The 17857-nt window shown below is 38.1% G+C and overlaps 1 long non-coding RNA gene across 2 annotated transcripts; it reads left to right on the forward strand.

Moving 5' to 3' along the window:
* Positions 1–704: 704 nt before the first annotated feature.
* LOC124880395 lies at positions 705–17640 on the forward strand. Of its 2 annotated transcripts, none has more exons than XR_007041324.1 (4): positions 705–1039; positions 14236–14321; positions 16289–16326; positions 17562–17640. It is a non-coding gene; the product is annotated as an uncharacterized LOC124880395 (long non-coding RNA). The 2 variants fall into 2 exon arrangements; XR_007041323.1 differs by lacking the exon at positions 705–1039 and adding an exon at positions 2276–2650.
* Positions 17641–17857: the final 217 nt, after the last annotated feature.

The following is a 17857-nucleotide window of genomic DNA, read 5'->3' on the forward strand; positions in this document are numbered from 1 at the left end:
AAAATTTTTGCGAAACTGAAAGATAATTGAAACTGTGTGTTTCTGTTTGTTTTATTTCTTTATTGTATTTCTCTGGGATTCACCTCTGATGGTGAAATTAGTATTTAGAGTACATTGAATTAGGTATCAGCGTGTTACTTACTCCTGTTTTAACTTCTGAACACCATTACATAGATGGATGAAACACCTGATCTGAGCCCTCTAAACGTTGCATGATGTGCTTAATACAGTTATTTCCTGATTTGTCACGATAAAAACAACAGGAGGCAGGAAATCTTTAAAGGAGGCCATCTTTTTATCCCGGTGACGTTTAGTCAAACTGCCTACTAATGAATTTTGGTTTCTTTTAAGAGCCTGCAGGGTTTTGTTCATCCAACAGAGGATGAAGACTATTCCTTAGAGTTCCTGAAAAATGTCTGGTTTTTGAAATACCTCCATTCATGTGTAAGAAAAGGACTTTTTTTCAACCCCCCACCCCTCAGTGCACTGTTCACACACTTGTGCTTACATCTCAAATAAACCTCCTATGGATTCCTAAGTTCACAGACTGGTAGCAGGGGGCGGGGAGCCTGGGGTATTTTGAGCAAGAGGACCAAAGAGGGGGGCAAGTGCATGCTAAATAAAAGCAGAGTTTTATTTAGATGCTGATTTTGTATTCACTGCTCCTCTGCAAGAACAGAAACTCAGAGGAATGCATGCTTAAAGCAACAGTTCTCATTGAAATGGCCAGAATCCATCCAACGCATATGAGCTGAAAAAGAGTTTCCATGGTGGGAAAAGCGTGACCCCCGAACCTGGTGAAAAAATAGCGGCAGTTTAGGGGAGGTGGGAAGGCGGGCGCTCTGAGAGGAGAGGTGCATTGTAGAGTGAGCCCACTGTCGTTTCTCACCTGCGGTGAAAGAGAGAGAAAGGCTTCTCAAGGTGTTTACACCGAGCCCCCATCTGCCTTCCCAGTGGAGCGAAGGAATAACAACATCAGTCTGGGCTGAAAGTGCGGAAACGCATTGTTGGGAGATCATAATCGAGCCATTCATGAAAGGTGAGGATAACATATCATTACCGCTTATTTTTGAAGATATTTTACTTTTGATTTCTGTTTTTTTTAACTTTGCAGTAGATCATTTCCAGGACAATGTGAAGCATGAAGACCGTCACAACAAAGAGCTGTCACACCTGATAAGCATCATAAAAACACCATCCATATCAAAGCTGTGTATACTGGCTGAACAAACACAATAAGTAGATGAACCTTTTTTAATGTGTTGAGGGTTTTCCACAAACATTACTAAAACATCTGAGGCCGCAGATCCAGAAAAAGTAAGCTTCAGAAAAGTAAACATGAGGAAAGAAAGCATTTCTACATATATATTAAAAATGAACTCATCTGTTTATATTTTAGATTACTGGAGGCATATGATGCTGTAAATTTCATTTGGAACAATGTTATCACATAAATAAGAGCTCTGCATCTATTTTCTTACAGTTCCAGATTTGAATCCACACTTGTGCCACACTTGGAATAGATAGAGATTATTCCCTGATCCAGCCAACAACTGCTGTTAAACAGATAATAAACAGAAGAAAGATATTCTCTGTGGTATGAATCCAAGAACTGGATTTACACACTGTTCTGATGGGCATATGACATTCAGTCTCTGTGTGCGTAAGGAAAAACAGGGTGCATGTTTTACATGAGAACAAAGCTCCTCGACAATGAGCCTGTGAATGCTATGGACTCCCCCGTGTAGACCAGCTGAGGAGTAATGACAGCATATTGGCAGCTCCACAGAGAATTAGTTTCCTGGGTGATATCGGTATTTGTGTTGGGATGCGCATGTCACTCACATTAGCAATGCTCTTTGTATAAAATCTCTGAAGAGCCTCAGTTCATTGGGTCCACAGTCTGGGGACTTCTTTGTATAGAGCCAAAGGTCAGGGCTTTAGCTATGCCCCCCTTTTCTCACAGATTGTGAGGTTTATTTTGCTAAAGCAGTATGTTGCATTCACAACTTCAGGGTTTTCATATTGTTTGTGTCATACACACATACTTTATGTTCAATTCTGTGTAAATGTAGGTATCTATTGTAGGAGCCATAAATGAAATTGGGCTGCTTTGTAAGGTGTTTAATTGTTTGGATTTGAAATTGTTGTTAATATTTTTTGTTGCTGTTTGTTTGTTAATGCGCGGGTCAACTGGAGATGGGGGGAGTTCAGGTGATTGGGCATTTTAACCCACCTGCCTGAGAGTCAGGAGAGAGGAGAGGGGTTGTGGGCCGCTGTATTTTTTGTTGACCGCTAACAATCAAGATCTTTGAGATTTGTATTCGTTAAGTCATATTTTTGGACACGTTATCCTAAGTTGATCATTTTTCCTTAATACCGTAATTAAAAGGCATTTACTTTCGAGCTTAGTGGATTCTTTTTTTTTCTGTGAAGAGCGGCCGACAAGGAACGGCCCAACTTCAGCCTCTCAGCGGCTTGTTTGTCTCCTAAAGTCGCTGCAATATTGTCAACAAAAAACGGCATTAGGAATCAGCAACAAGCAAAGGATAGATTACAAGAGGCTCAAAGTAAACAGGCTTTCAACACATCATGCGGAGGTATAATAAGACTCTTGGAGCAGCAGACTGCGAACATTATTGGAAACCAGGTAAGCGCACCTGTGGATGAGTAAAGCTGTTTATGAACGCCAAAGGATGTGGCTTGTGCAGTGCTGACTGTTTGTCTGCGAAGTTTGATAACCTGCTGAGAGTTGATGTGCAAATGAGCTTACAAGGATCCTGCTGTGATGAAAATCCTTCCATCTTAAGTGACATTTTCCGCGCTATATATGAAACTGCTGCTGTGATCAGTTTTATTGGATGACTCGTGATCGGTGGATGTTATGATGCAACAAGCGTGATGAATGCTGATATTCAAGTTTGTAAAGGAGTAAGGATCAAGTTTGGATGCAATGGAAAGGTGTAAAAGAGAAATAAAACTGACTGCAAAGGCTTTGGCGAATACAATTGAGAAGCTACAGGAATAAGGTAAAGTTGCTGTGAGCAAAATTAAAGATCTTATTCCTGAAATTAAATCGCTTTTGAAAACAAAAGAAAATGTTTCTCATGTGCATCTTCAGTTGAAGACTTTGATCAATTTGTGTGAAAGTGCGACATTGTCACATAACACATTGTTTCCTTTACTCCCTGAGGAGGAGCAGAGCAACCAAAGTGAATGGTTTAGCAGCATAATGGAATACAGCAATACATTTAAAGACACTGTTAAACAATGGCTGAATGAACCTGATGAGTTGCTTCAGAATGAAAACCCTCAAGAACCTAATTTTGTTGTTGTTGATTAAATAAATGATGAATTTCAAGTGTCACAGTTAGCTGTGTCCTTAGAGTAAATGGAAGATGTGCAAAATAATATACACCCAAGTGATAGTGTGTCAAATGTGGAAAGCAGAGCAAGTGCATCATATAAATCAGCTTCAGGAGGAAAATCATCTGCTTCTTCAACAACTTCTGTACGTCTCAAAGCTGAAGCCGATTTAGCAGCTTTAATGGTGAGACAAAAACTGTTAAAAGAAAGACATCAATTAGAAGATGAAGAACAAATATTAAGAAAACGGAAGGAACAACTCAAACTGGATGAGGAGATTGCTGCTCATGTGGCCAAACTGAGTGTATTAAAATCTCAAAGCTCCATATTAAGAGGAAAAGAGTCCATAACAAAGAAGACTTCAGATGGAATGAACTCTTATGTGGAAAAGGGAACAACTAATGCCTGTTCTCTATCAGCTGACGCAAGATCCTTTGTTCCACAAATAAAAGTGAAAACTACAGAAAAGAAATGTTCCGATCCAGTAAGGCCTAAGGAACCTCCTGGATCACAATATTTACATAGCATGCCTGTAACTAATAAAAGTCACGTACCTCAGTATATTGATCAAGAAAGAACACAAACATCAGAGGATTCCAAATATGAATCACTGCTCAGGGAAGGACGATCATAACAATATGCTGGACATAATGAGGAAACAAAATTAAATAACATTACTGATCCAACAACAATCCCTTTCATCTTTACCAAAAAGAGAAATTCCAGTTTTCAATGGAGATCCACTGAAGTATCATGCATTTCTGAAAGCTTTCGAGAATGGAGTTGAAAGCAACACAGAGAGCTACAGTGATCGCCCATATTTTCTGGAACAATACACTGCTGGTCATCCAAAGGAGCTTGTGCGAAGTTGCCAGCAACTTAATCCTGAAAGAGATACATTAAAGCAAAATCTTTATTGAGAGAGCAATTTGGGAATGAGCAGAAAATTGCACATGCTTATATGGAACGGGTTTTCTCATGGCCTCCAATAAAAACTGATGATGTAACATTACTTCAGGAATACAGTCGTTTCCTTAGAGGATGTTCTAATGCAATGGAGGAAGTACAGTACCTGGATGAGTTGGATCAGTCAATATGATATTGGTCATAAAAAAGTTGCCATACAAACTGCGGGATAAATGGAGGACTACAGCCTGTGAACTACAGGAGAGATGCAACCAGAGAGCTAACTTTGCTGATATTGTCAACTTTATTGAGAGACAAGTGAAAATCTTAAGTGACCCTGTATTTGGAAACATTAGTGATGCTCCATTATCAACAATGAATAAATGTGTGAACAAACAAGGATCACATCCTCGTGTTAAGATAAAAAGGAGTAGTTTTGCTACAGATGTTGCTCCACTGGAAAAAGAACATGTCAAAGTAAATGAACATATTCTGACAACACAGAGAAAGTGTTTTTGTTGTGGTGGAGGACATGCTCTGACATCATGTGCACAATTGGAACGAAAGACCCACAGAGAGAAGATTGGCTTCTTGATGAAGAAAGGCATCTGTTTTGGCTGCTTGTGTATTGGACACATCAGTAAAGACTGCAGGAAACTGATAACCTGTGAAAAATGTGGGCTTAAACATCCTACTGTATTACACATTCTGCCAAAAGAAAACAAAAACGCCTCTGATTTAATGAATGAGAAGCCGAAGGTTGTAGTAGACAGCACACTGGTCTCAAGTTGCTTAACAGGGGCTGGTCACAAGGATTGCAAACTTCCTATTGTTCCAGTGAAAGTTAAAGCAAAAATAGGCAACAGGATTGTTTCAACTTATGCATTTTTGGATCAGGGTAGTACAGCAGTCTTCTGTACAGAGAAGTTGATGCACAGGCTGGGACTCACTGGAAGAAAAACTCACATACTTTTAAGGACGATGGGATAAGAAAGATTGTGAGTAGCCATCTCGTTACGGGTTTGGAAGTGGCCGGGCTGAGAGAGGAGAACTTTTGTGAGTTGCCTAAAACATATACCCAGGAGTGCATGCCTGTACATAGAGGAAATATTCCTACACAAGAGGATATAAAAGGCTGGCCTCACCTGAAACATGTTTCTCTTCCTGAGATAAAAGCTGACATCGAGTTGTTGATCGGAATAAATGTTCCTAAAGCTTTAGAACCTTTAGAAGTCATACATAGTGTTGGTGACGGTCCTTATGCAATCAGAACACTGCTTGGTTGGACTGTTAATGGACCATTTACAGGAGAAAGTGCATGCGCAGCGTATGAGGAGCTGCCAGAGTTAACAGTAAACAGACTGTCACTAGTGAATTTGGAGGAGCTCTGGCAGCAACAATTTAAGACAGATTTTCCTGAATGTAACACAGAGGAGCATAAAGGATTATCCAGAGAAGATCTTAAATTTATGGAATCAGTTACAAGCTCTGTAAAGCGACACGATGGTCATTATCAGATCAGCTTACCTTTGAGAGAGAAGGATCTTATAATGCCAAACAACAAGAAGATTATGGAGCAGCGGGCTTTACAGCTGAAGAAGAAACTTCAAAAGGATTCATCCTTTTACGCAGAATACGTTGCCTTCATGGATGACCTTATTATCAAAGGCTTTGCTGAAAGGGTACCTAACAATGAACTGCAATGGAAGAGTCTGGTATATTCCACATCATGGGATCTATCATCCCATGAAACACAAGATAAGAGTTGTCGTTGATTGTGGAGCCAGTTTCCAAGGCACATCACTCAATGCACATTTACTACAAGGCCCAGATTTGACCAATTCATTGATTGGGGTGGTGACTCGTTTCAGAAAGGAACCAGCGGTGAATCAATCAGCGATCAATGTTTCATCAAGTCAAAGTTCCAGCAGAAGATGCAGATTTATTAAGGTTCCTATGGTGGCCAGAAGGGGATCTAACTGAAGGTCTGGCAGAGTTCAGAATGACTGTTCACCTTTTTGGAGCAACATCATCCCCAAGTTGTGCCAATTTTGCTTTAAGGAAATGTGCAGAGGACAATATGGATGGGTTCAGTGAAGAAGCTGTGGATAACTTCTCCACTCTTTCTACGTGGATGACTGCTTGGTGTCTGTGGCCTCAGAAGAGCAAGCAGTGTCAATTTATCATGAACTTGTCTCTATTTGTGCTAAAGGTATTTTATCCATCGTAAGTTCCATCTAGGATCCTTTAGGAATATTGAGCCCTATTGTTTTAGTGGCCAAGAAAATTTTGAATGATCTCAGCAAGAAGGCATGTGGATGGGATGACATCATACCTGAATCTGCTGCCAAAAAATTGATAAACTGGCCGCAAGAACTCCAGTTTCTTGAACATTTCGGCTTGATGAGGTGTTTGAAACCGACAGATTTTGGAGAAGTGGTCAGTGCACAGTTGCATCATTTTCGTGACGCAAGTGAGCATGGATATGGGACTGTAACCTGTTTAATATCACAAAATTCAAACTCTCAAGTATACTGTGCTTTCCTCATAGGTAAAGCGAGAGTGGCTCCTTTGAAATCTGTGACAATTCCTCGCATGGAACTCGTTGCTGCCACAATGGCAAGTCGCATTGATGCATTATGGAAAAGAGAACTGCGCATGTATCTTAACGACTCTATGTTTTGGACAGACAGTTCATCTGTGCTAAAATATATTAAAAACGAGACGTCAAGATTTAAAGTGTTTGTTGCGAACAGAGTTTCTGCGATTCTGAAAACTTCCCATCCCTCTCAGTGGAAATATGTGAAAAGTTCAAGCAATCCTGCTGATGTGGCCTCCAGAGGTTCAAAAGTGGATGCGTTCCTCACAAACACATTGTGGGTGTTGGGGCCTGCCTTTCTGCTTGAATCTGAAAATAAGTGGCCTGTTACCTCACATGAGGTACATGAAGTTTCTATTGAGGATCCTGAGATCAAGAAAGTTGTGGGAGTCAATCTGTTACAGATGAGGGAAGATTATAACACAGTGACTCAGATGTTTCATTATTTTTCCTCTTGGATTCGTCTGAAAAGGTCTGTTGCTTGGTTCTTGAGATTCAGGAACTGGCTTCAATCCTGTTGTCAGAACAGAAAACAAATAACTATGGATATTGTCAAGATGAATTTGAACATTGAGCAACAAAGGTAGTTGCTGAAGGATAAAATGGACATGGTCAAAAAGAAAATGGATCATGGGTTTCTTTCAGTGAAGGAAATGGAGAAAGCTGAGCTAGAAATAATAAAGTTCTGCCAACAAATGACATTTGATGAGGAGATCTTGAGGCTTAAGGAAGGCAAAGATGTAAAAGCTTCTAGTCACATTCGTAAACTCTGTCCAGTGGTGGAGAATGGTATTCTGAGAGTTGGTGGTCGGCTGAGGAAATCATCTATGCCTGTGGAATCTAAACATCCCATAATATTAGCCCCAGATCTCCACATTTCAGATCTTCTTTTAAGTGACATCCACCAACAAATAGGACATGGTGGGCGTAATCACATGCTGTCCAAGTTGCGAGAGAAATACTGGATTACCAGAGCTAGTTCAGCAATCAGAAGGATTTTGTCAAAGTGCATTATTTGTCGAAGAATAAATGCTAAGTCAACTTTCCAGCAAATGTCTGACTTACCTTCTGATTGAATAACTCCGGATGAACTACCCTTTACCTGTGTTGGGGTAGATTATTTTGGACCCTTTGAGGTGAGAAGCAGAAGAAGTATTGTGAAGAGGTATGGTGTTATTTTTACCTGCCTGGCAATAAGAGCTATACATATTGAAGTTGCAGCTTCACTGGACATAAACTCCTTCATTAACGCTCTCAGACGTTTCATTGCAAGGGGTGGTCAAGTCCAAGAGTTTCGGTCAGATAATGGGACAAACTTTATTGGAGCAGAGCGTGAGTTAAGAACGTCTATACAAGAATGGAATCAGTCACAAATTAGCAGTGTCCTTCTGCAGAAGGGAATAAAATGGACATTTAATCCTCCTGCTGGTTCACATCATGGAGGATCCTGGGAGCAGCTGATCAGGTTAATACGGAAGGTCCTGAATTCCACCTTAAATGTGCAACGTCTAGATGAAGAAGGCCTTCGGACGGTTTTCTGTGAAATGGAAGCTATACTTAATAGCCGTCCAATTACTAAAGCCTCCACAGATCCTAACGACCTTGAAGCCTTGACACCGAATCATCTGCTACTCTTGAAGACTCAACCATCATTACCACCTGGAAATTTCCAGCAGGCAGATGTGTATACACGAAGATGATGGAGACAAGTTCAGTATAGGTCTGACTTGTTCTGGAAAAGGTGGATTAAAGAATACTTACCTCAGCTACAGGAACGTCAGAGATTGCTTGGAGCTAAGCGCAATCTTGTCCCCGGTGACATTGTGCTTATTATGGATGGGACAGCACCTCGCAATTCTTGGCTAATGGGAAGAGTTCTGGAAACTTTTCCAGATAGAAGAGGATTTGTACGTCAGGTGCGTGTCAAAACAAAGAACAGCGTGTTGGATCGTCCAATAACCAAACTCTGCCTGCTTCAAGAAGCAGAGGATGGATCAAGGTGAAGAGTATGGAAGAGTGACTGTTAACTGGGACCGACATGGACTTTTATTGGATCCTGATCAGACCTTTTGATAAAAAAAAAAAAAGAAAACAAAAACACAAAAAAAGAAAATAAGGAAAAAAGAAAGATATGTGAAACAAAGACTTTGTATGAACTTAAGTTTTAACAGGTTTAATCTAAATGTCTTCTACTGATTTTATGAGTTTAATTATTATGTGATAACTTAATAATTAGGGGCTGGTGTGTAGGAGCCATAAATGAAATTGGGCTGCTTTGTAAGATGTTTAATTGTTTGGATTTGGAATTGTTGTTAATATTTTTTGTTGCTGTTTGTTTGTTAATGCGTGGGTCAACTGGATATGGGGGGAGTTCAGTTGATTGGGCATTTTAACCCACCTGCCTGAGAGTCAGGAGAGAGGAGAGGTGTGTGTGGGCCGCTGTATTTTTTGTTGACCGCTAACAATCGAGATCTTTGAGATTTGTATTCGTTCAGTCATATTTTTGGGCACGTTATTCTAAGTTGATCATTTATCCTTAATACCGTAATTAAAAGGCATTTACTTTTGACCTTAGTGGATTCTTTTTTTTTTTCTATGAAGAGCGGTTTGTTTGTCTCCTGAAGTCGCTGCAATATCTATTATACTGTAATTTTCTGTATTATACAACAATTTAGACTGAAACACCATAGGCAGCTTGGGTATTTAGCTCCATATATACATTATTATTATATTCAGAGCATCAAGCATTGTTATCATCCTCTCTGTCATGGTTTTCTGATTTAACACAACACCATTTTGCTTCCGCTGATTAGATCTGCACACTTTGTAGACAGATTGTAGACCAAAATGCCAACAGTACAACAACAGCAAGCTGTGTTCTATGACTGGTGATGTATGATTTGAGACTCAAGTTTTTGTTCAATATTTTCCCATCTTGCCACATATGCTGGTGTATTGGGGAAAGAAATATTACATGGGTCTGAACGTAAGGAAATGCAGGGTGTTTTGTGGAACACCACGTTTTATCACTTGTTTGAAATATGTGTGATGCTCTACTGTTCTGAATAGTGTGTATTTATTAAGGGTGTGAAATTAACAGTGTTCTGCTGCATCACGGGACGGTGATGTCACCATCTCCTTTTATTTATTCTTTTCATAATTAGGACCAACTGATCTGCTAAGAATTATATTTCAATGCCCTATGACTGCTTGAATTTTATAACATTCAGGGTGATCAATCCTGGCTCCAACCTGGTCAGGGGAGGAGTCATCGCCAGAGCTGATCATCCAATCAGATGTTTGAGGGGTGCCTGTTCACTAATAATGTTAACATTGCTAATAGTGTATGACGTATTTCAAGTTAGAATATAAGGTACATTTTTGGTCACATATTATTACTTTTGGGTAAAATTTTGGGAAACATTTTGGGAAAAATTAGGAAACATTTTGGAAAAGAGAGATATTAACATCTAACAAAAATAATACGCTGACATAATTAGTAAAAAGCAAATTTCACTGGATTTTAGTGATCAAATTTTACTCTTATCTCTGCCAAAATCAAACAAATCTTCAATGGGCAACAAAATAAAATAATGTGCATACTTTGGAAAAGCAATGAAAGAAGCATCTTTCCTCCATAAAACAACATTATGAAAGGACTCTAGTTTAGATCAAAGAGCAGATCAGGCTTATATGTAAAATGCCTACATGTAGAAATCAGGTAAGAGCAATATAGCAACCAAATTATTATTGTAAAATTGTAGTGCCTTTGTTACAGTTACAGGTTTTTCTTAAACGTAACAAACATGGGAAAAATGATTCGAAAAATTTCCTTCTCTTCGTAAAGTTACACAGACATTTACTCAATAATTAACCTGTCTACAATTTTATATTGTTTTAAACATGTTTACATGTAAGCCAAGAAAGTTTTAATACCAATTTTAAAGTGTTGTAATTGTTACACATTTCTATGACAAACCTGTGAGTACTTGTTGCAATTATTTGCTCATATCAGCATAAATTGGCCATGTTGCTTCCTTAAAGGTAGTTGAAAAAAGAAAAAAATAAGGAAGTTTTTTGTTTTTAACTTGGGTGTTTTCCTTACCATTTTAAAGTCCTGTGTTAAATAAAATATTTCAGCATCTGAAAAATGGTTGGGAACAAAACTTTACACCTACAGGCTTAGACCAGTCTGACATAATTAGAAACATGTTTTTAAACATGTTTCTAAGCAACAATGAAATAACTCATTGTTGCTTCAGATTTGAAGGCAGTAATAAATGGTATCCAAGCTCTCCTCCAAAAGAGACACTTCAGACATAACATTCAGACATAACACTGGGATGGAAATAAAAATTTTAAAAGATGAGATGAACTTGATCTTGCAGCATGCGGCATAAGTAAACATACACATTTAACGATATGCTCTGCAGGATTGTGCACAGCTGTGCCATAAATTACATTTGAATACCTACACATATGATCAGTGATATATTTGCACCAGCATATTACACTCCAATTATTGATGCACAGAAGCTTTATTAAAAAGGCATATGGATAGTTTTTTGTTCTTATATTATGTTGATGTGGTGCAAATATCTTGAAAGCAGCTGATGCTGCTCCCGATGATGCATTTCAGTTCTAAGTTTTGTAAAAAAACATCAGATTTTGCAAGAGTAAAATAACTGTCTGTGTGGTCTTGCATCACAGATGCTAACTGGATGAGAACCAGTAGAAAGAGCACTTGAGCTGTCTTGTGTTACTGAAACTGATTTTATCAGTGGTAGAGGGTTCCTTTTTTATAAGTTTACCTCCCTGATTTTCTGTGTTTTTCTAGTTGAACTTTAATTTCTTTTTCTGTGTCAGTATATGTAAAAAATGACCCAGCAGTATTGGAGATGAATCAAGCAAGGATAACATATGTTAGAATCATACTCACAACAGTAAATAAATATTTGCTAATCTAGAAATTTGCACATTGTTCCAGGAATTATTTATAGCAGATATTTATAGGTGATCTTGTCCTGTTGCCTGTTTCCTCTGTTAAATTGATGTTATTTTGTTAAAAAAAAGAAACTGTTATACTGTACTAGTTAGAAAAACACTAAAAAGAAATCTTTGAAGTACATTTAAGTTTGAAATATTAATACTGTGATTCTTTTTTTTCTTTACATAAAAAGCAAAGTTCCAAAAGCATAAAAGGCCTGTTTAAGGTTACACCACAACATCTCACTTGGATTTAAGTCCAGACTTTGACTTAAGTCAAATGGATTTTCTCAAAGAGCTACAAGAGAGTTTATTTTATACTTTATTCATTTTTTGCCTTCTGAAAACTTTGACCTCAGTAATGATTATAAACGTGCCCTGTAAAGAGTGATGAACCAAGGCAGGAAGTTTTCCATATTTTTTGGAATTTCACTGTTGTTAGGCTACAAGTCAAAGATTATACATGCTGTGTCATTTTTAACAGCTTATGTGACGAGATGAAGATGGAAACCTTTAGATCAATATTAAGGTAGAAGGGAACAAATGTGTGCTTAAAGATTTCAACCATGAGCTGACGTGGTTCACATACAACAAATTGTTGGAGTTAATTCAAGCGAGTGCAGGAAAGAAATGGTGACTGTCAAGTTGTTTTAGATTTATCTCTTGTTTTTCTTTTTTTGATTATATGTCCTTATGATCTCCCGGTGGAATCCATCCAGTCTGCGCAGGTAAGGAGGAAGAAAACAGATGGTTTCAGAGAAAACCTGTCAGCAGACATGAGAGCCCTGCACAGAAGCTTGACCTTCATATGTTTGGGCTGGGAAAGTCATTACCAAAGAATGCTGGTTCCATTTTAGCAAAGTGACACACATGTGTTACCAACAGGTGCTCAGATTGATTTCACAGCATGCAGCCATAAAACTGTTCACGTTTTACAGATACATGTTTCAAATCTTTTCAAATGTTTTAATACTTTCATGATCATTACTATTTGTCTCTGTTTGTTGTTTATTTGTTGCTGAAAATGTTGTATGGGGACAATTTGGGGTATCAACTGTTTAAGAACTTGATTTAAGCTTATTAAAACAGCCCTGCACTAAAGTGACCTGTTATTTAGTTTTTAATTATTATTTTCTTTGTTGTTTTTTAGATTTTGAGATTTCTGCTTTCCATTTTAAAGAAATGTTAGTGAAAATTATTTGTGGTAATCATTTCCACAGATACTCCAGTTATGTGTTTTCAGTGTCAGAATTAACCTTTCATGTTCATATTTTCATTCTGGCCAGCTGCCTTCGTCCGCTCCAGGCTGGACGACTTTAACGCCCTCCTTTTATTTAATTCTACTTTGTTTTTTGACATTTTTGCAGCTTGCAAACTGGAGAACATATTCACAACTGTGTATATGGTGACCAGCATCATGTGTGGTGTGTGGATGTGGATACAGGAGGGACTGGTGCACTTCACAAAACAAATGTCATCATAAGAAAAAACCTTGTGTGGAAAAATATTAAAGCCATATCTCAAGACAGGATGTTGGGCCTTTCAAATAGACAATGGCCCATATCATGCCACCAAATTTTAACCAATGTTTTAATCTTACCTGCTCAAACAAATATACATATTTTAATGAAGCAAACATAGTATAGTCCTATTTTTGTAGAAAGAGAATCCTAAACATTGTACATCCATAACATAAAAATAGGTGTTACATGTTGCCTCATTAAAAGAAAGGCATACAGATTCCTAATTTTTGGGTCAATTGTTTATATTTGGAATGGACAAATTCTGTTTAGTCCATTCTAAACAACAAATGGGTCACTCTCTTTGAAAACTCTTGCTGCATTTTGCCAAATTTATTGAATGAATTAATTCAAATCTGCTTTTGAGTTTAAGTCGCTGGATGTTCTTCACTATGAAATAAAAATACAAAACTAAATAAAACATGAATAAAAGACAAATATTTTGTGTTGTGCCTGCCATTTTCTGTTTAGGAAAATCAATTATTTCTTGAATTGGCAGCAATTTGGACACTACTCCCTCAGAGACTTACATATCTAAATGCAGAAGATATATGCTGCAAAAAGTACACGTTTGCTGTAGTTTAGTTTTGTCTAGATTATTCATTTTTTGCTAGTCTTGAAGCCAGAAAATAGTTTCTCTGTAGCGTGGTCCCATGTAGCGTTTGGTGCTTGTTAAACTGGATGAGTGAGGTTGCACAGTGAAGTGAAAAATACAGCAAATATCCAATCAAACCACAAAGGGAAACCTTTAGATATTGTTTGTTTAACATTGCTCTGACTGCAGCATGCCTGACATTACTCTGATGAGGCATGAAGAGTCCTGACACCTTTCTTTTTTTCAATCCCCTGCCTTTTCAGTTCCTGTCAGTCTCAGGAGTTGATGGATGTAACAAAAGGAGGCAGGGTGGTGGAAGACCAGAGACGCAGGCCTCAGGTGTGAACAGGTGTGTGGGTTCATTGCCATGCTGGAATGGGAGCAGTTCCAGGTGCACAGCTGCAGGGTGTGGCTCTCTCTCATATATGTTCATACACCCAGCCTCCCGGGTTGTGTTGAAACACTGAGTCCCTGGAAAGGAAGGAGAAGCAAGCTGGGTGGGGTTTCTGTGCAAACTCAATCCTGAATCGCTGTAACTTTAAACAGGAGGTCTGAGAAAAAAGAGGGTCTGTTTGAAGATGAGGGTCAGAAGTCAATAGAAGAGAAATTAAAGTTTTTTATTCTTCTTAGTCAAGTGTGGGCTCTCTTCATAGGTTTCTATGTCTAAGGGTGAGTGATGTGTGTATGCTTAAGAAACAGTTGGGCCAAGAGCAAACAGTATGACAAAGAGGGGGTTGCTTGTCTGGAAGGTAAATGTGTGTTAGTCTGGTTTCCCAAGCAACTATTGTTCTTATCAATCCATGATTAAACAGCTTTGTTAATTTGCAGTCTTGCTATAACACATCCTGGTGGAGCGTCTGTCGACAGGACAAGTCTGAATCAAGCTCCTCTAAGTCCAGAACATTGGCCTCAACCTCAGGACATATTATCTCTCTCTCTCCACAGGCCAGAGCAGCAAAGTGTTGAGGAGAATATGGGTAGTGTAAGGCTTACAGTTTTCAAAGGGAAAGCAGGTCAGTCGCTGCAGTGGATGGGTTCATACACTTATCCACAGTCTGTCGGTCTAGTTGTACAGCTATGTTGTACAGCTATTCTAATTTCCCCTCGGGGATCAATAAAGTATCTTTGAATTGAATTGAATTGAATGTGTCTGTGTGTGTGTGTTTGATCAATGCCCCCCAAAACAAACAAGCAAACAACAACAAAAATAATAAATTACTATGTAGCCTCCAAACCAGTCTTTGGTTTCTTATGTTTCATCTTCAGAGACTCTTTGCTCCTCTGTCCACCTCTGCCATCATGTTGGATTTTATGATTAAGACAAAACAACGTTTCCTGCTGCGGTTAAGAGCGGCTTTTTGAAAGACAATGTGTTTGTGGACTTTGAAACTGTTGTATTGTTTCATCATATTATTGTGACAAATATCATTGCTGACCTTCTGCTGTGCACAAATTCTATCTCTCAGTTGCCGTAAGGGAAGTTGAATTTCAGTAACGCAATACTTTCTCCTAAAGCAACCCATTGCACCTAGTGACAACTCTGGTGCAGAAACACTGTGCTGTGTTGAAAGACACAGACAGAACATAACAATCAAGAAAGCATTTGTCCATAAAAGAAGCTGGACCACAAATGTGTAATAAAGTTTTGTTTTGCATTATGGCTTATGACTTGGGAGAATCCATTCTTGCATGTTATACACATCTCTGAGGTGTTTCTAGTAAACCTTTACATCTGAAGAGAAATCCGTAACTCTTGTTCATCCTAAAGCTCTCCAAGAAGCTTGTTTGTTGCAAGAGATTCGACCGTTATTGTTAGGTGTGGAGAAACATTCCATGTTCCAACAAGGGAAGTGAACAAAAGCACAGCTCAGAACAAAAGCAAGGCATTCTTTAGTATACTTGTGCTAGCAATCAGATGGACCAGCTGACGGATTATCCTGTTGGCATGGAAACATTGGGCTTTGCTTGTTTCTTTTAATTCTTCCCTCCTTTTGGAATAAAACAGGTCATAAAACAAAGAATGAAACCATCAAAATTACCTTCTTCTTCACAATTGGAAATCAAACATATTGCTAACCAATATAATGATTATTTTGGATATTAATGTAATTTAAAGTTGCTGGCATTCACTAAAACATTCAGTTTAACATTCTGCAGCTATAAATCCTATCTTCTCTTGTACAGCATGCACAGATGAGCTGCATAACCTTTCCTGTCCTTGCAAACGCTGATGCTTTGTAATGTATTCTGAAGTTGATTCCATTTTTTTGTTTTTTTGGTCTATGAATGTTAACAGCTTTTTCTTGCTCTCTGCAGATCACTGGGTCTTTCACTCCACGTCCCTGTACTGCTAGGTATTATTCTTCTTATTACCTTTCAAAACCCTAATCATAACACATCTTGTAGAAATACAAAGCTACGAGACGCTGTCAAAAATGGAAGCAGTATAAAGGATGTCAATTTCCTCCAACTGGCTCAGAGGACAGTGTTTTTTTAAGATGATGTCTAATTTAAGAACCAACGAGCTAAAAATGTGCAGAAGACAGTTGTTGAGGCATAACTATAAAAATGCACAGATATCTTTATATTTTAACCAACCTGCAATCCCTTGATGTTAATTTATTTCTTATTCTCAGCTGCCACTGATATTCTTTTTAGCATCAAGTGAGTCGACAATAAGTCAAAAGAAGCCAAGAGTTTCCATTAGTCGTCTGTTACTAATTACCACTGACTCTGGGGTTGATTAAAATAAATCACCAAGCAGCAGCACACACCATTATGCTAATGAAAACTCATTTGGAGAGGCAAAGAGGGGGCGCCGCCAAGTATTTGGACGACTTTGCAGTGCAGCTGGGCTGGCTGGAATAAATGGCTTCTTGGACAGCATGTCATTACAGGACTAGAAGTAAAGTAAACCTTGTGATAATGAAGACAATGATGATGTGGATCATGACAGAATTTTAATCAAGTGTTTCTTTCCAACTCTAATGGGTTTATTTAACCAGGGATGTTTTCCATCCCCCTGCGTCTCATTTGCATGTACATTTTTAGCTTTGAGTTACCCTATGGCACAAACAACCAAATATCTCACTGGCTAGTGAAGATAAGAGATGTTGCTCATAATTTAGTAGTAATTGATTTTTTCATCTAATTAGAAACCTTTAGGGGGGACAACGAGTTCCTAATCACCAAACAGTGATTGTGGTGATTGCACGTCTCGATTGATGTCAGGAGTTTCTGTCAAAGCAAACAAGACGCTTGTATTCACTACTTTTTTTTTTGCATTACAGTAGCACAAGCTACCAGAGGATATAGGCTACTAAACATCATTGGAAATAAATGTGATAGAAAATAAGATAAATAAGAGTCTCTTTACAGTGATTTAGAAACTATACATTGTATAGTTGACACAAAAGCAGAACTGTCATAGAGGAGACCTGCAACCAAATTCTGCTTCCCTTTACTATAAATCATTATGAAGTCATTAGGTTAAACAATGTCTACTCTTGATACAGTTAAGCTTAAAATTATACATTTCCTGGCAGATTTAGTTTAAGTAATTAAGTAAATTTGTAATTTTATCTTATAGATAAGGTGTATAGAGCACTAAAGCATCTCATAAACATAAACCACAAGGAGAAACAAGTTACAGAAAACATGCAGAAGGTAAGGGAAATATTTTTATTCATTGTTGGGAAATGTGAAGGATATTGTCTACATCTACGAAGAGACACATGAGACAGTGTGATAACGATTATGATGTTTTAAGTCACTTTATATGCAGTTTTAGTAATAAGAAGATATTATAAAAAGCACCACAAATACTTTTTATTCATCAAAAAATGATGCCACAGTGTCTTGTAAATTATTAATACTCCATAAACT

This window comes from Girardinichthys multiradiatus, chromosome 2, assembly GCF_021462225.1.
Source record: "Girardinichthys multiradiatus isolate DD_20200921_A chromosome 2, DD_fGirMul_XY1, whole genome shotgun sequence".
Lineage (NCBI taxonomy): Eukaryota > Metazoa > Chordata > Actinopteri > Cyprinodontiformes > Goodeidae > Girardinichthys > Girardinichthys multiradiatus.